The sequence below is a fragment of the Pipistrellus kuhlii genome, unplaced genomic scaffold, assembly GCF_014108245.1.
Source record: "Pipistrellus kuhlii isolate mPipKuh1 unplaced genomic scaffold, mPipKuh1.p scaffold_m20_p_6, whole genome shotgun sequence".
NCBI lineage: Eukaryota > Metazoa > Chordata > Mammalia > Chiroptera > Vespertilionidae > Pipistrellus > Pipistrellus kuhlii.
Window position 1 is genome coordinate 12,305,915 of NW_023425562.1, and position 2,026 is coordinate 12,307,940.

The 2,026-nt window shown below is 40.9% G+C and overlaps 1 pseudogene; it reads right to left on the reverse strand.

Annotated features, from left to right (window-relative positions):
- Positions 1-910: 910 nt before the first annotated feature.
- Positions 911-1,746, reverse strand: LOC118708018 (annotated as a pseudogene).
- Positions 1,747-2,026: the final 280 nt, after the last annotated feature.

The window sequence follows — 2,026 nt, forward strand, 5'->3', positions numbered from 1 at the left end:
AGAAAGAAAGAAGAAAGAAAGAAAGAAAGAAAGGTACACATGAGTAAAAATAACTACCTTCACTATTACAAATTAACTCCAGAGAATTCACCTTAAGATGGATTGGTCATGAAACCCACATAAGAAAGAATATATTAGTGGTAGTTACTTTGCTCAGGGGTTACTCATAACACTTTTTAAAATATATTATTTTTCAATTATTATTGGCATTCAATGTTATTTGTAAGCCAGTTTTCTCAGTAAGAAAGGTCCAAGGGCAGCCTTTTCTAAGTTCCTTCTAATGAAGTAATGTATCCGTATAAGGCAGTGGAGGGTTGTTGGTTCTGCAGTTATAGTCAGTAGCTCCTGGTCATTGATAATAAGCACGTAGCTCTCCTGTCCTTTTACACTTAAAATCAAGCTGCTCCTGACCCTAAAATCACTTTCTGTATCTTGTCCTTACTCCATTCTTTACCAGCTCCCTCTTTATTCCTGGCTTTTACCTAAATCCTCATTTCTGAACTCAGGGTTCCCCTAGCTTGACTTGTACTTATCTAACCTAATGTTGCTCAACTTAGTCAACTTGATTAGTCTTCTCTATTTTTTATTCACAAACTAAAAATCTGGCTGTTCATACCCAACATCATATCTATTAGCCAACCCTCTCAATTTACCTTTAAAATATCTCTGCAACCTAATTATGTTTCAACATCTCCACTGTTGCCACTCTTGTCTAAGTCCCAGCATTGCTTACCTAGTTTGTTTCAAATATTCCCTGAAATGGTCACCCTGTTTCCACCCCTGCTCCATAGGATATTCTGCAAGATCCTTACCTTCCTGACCTCAGTTTTTTTTTGTTTTGTTTTGTTTTTAAGTTAAAGAGTTGACAATTTTATTTTCACATTTCATAATACAAATGATTTTTTTAAATCCCACTACTCCCCTCCAAAACTACTTTCTCTTAGATAGGAAGAGGGAGTGAGTCTTCCTTGTCTGCAGTTAGAAAACACCCAGAGTCACAGCACTATGATCTCCTGATGAAGTAGAACAAGTAATAGAAGTCTGATAGAAAAAGGCTCCCCTTTCTCCTTATCTGTCTGGTCTAGTCATTCTGGGCTGAGTGCGTACCATCATGGGATGGACAGCATTGGGGGCCCAAGTATCATTGGCATATGCCCTCCCATAGGCGGCCTTATTCAGGAGCAGGTCCCACTGGCATCATCCCAGGAGGAGGAGGACCCATCACTGGCATCATGGGAGGGTCCCCCATATGGGGTGTTGGGCATCATACCAGGGTGAGGTGGACCTGGAACACTGAGGGGAGGTGGGAGCAGAGAATGGACTAGGAGGTATCTATCTTCTCTTGCTGAAATACTGTGGTTTTGTTAATTACTAGGCTCTGAGCCTGCCCTTCCATCTGTTTCTTTTCTTTTCTTTTTAAATATATTTTATTGATTTTTTACAGAGGGGAAGAGAGTTAGAAACATCGATGAGAGAGAATCATCGATCAGCTGCCTCCTGCACACCCCCCACTGGGGATGTGTCCGCAACCAATGTACATGCCCTTGACCAGAATCGAACCCGGGACCTTTCAGTCTGCAGGCCGATGCTCTATCCACTGAGCCAAACCGGTCTCGGCTCCATTTGTTTCTGATAGCAGTCTTTCACATTCTCTTTGTGTTTCCTACCACTGCATTGTGTCTTTCTCACAGACGGAGAGTCATGGGTGAGGTATGTATCACAGTGGTCTCAATAAGACTTAGGCATGTTGTTCGGCAGGCTGTTGGCCACTCTGCAATTGTGCCACCAGAAATGACCCTGACTTCATTTTCTATTAACTTTCATCATTTCCATTTCAGTTACAGTGAACTCCTCAGGATTAGTCAAACTTGACAACACAATACTGGTATTAAAATCTTTGCTGTGCTGTTCCCTCCACTGGGAAGGTTCTTCCCTGGAAAACTTCATGACTATTTTTAAATAAATATTTCTTAGGTATCTCTGTCCCACTTCTCTGCATTATCTTTTATCATAATATTTCTTATCA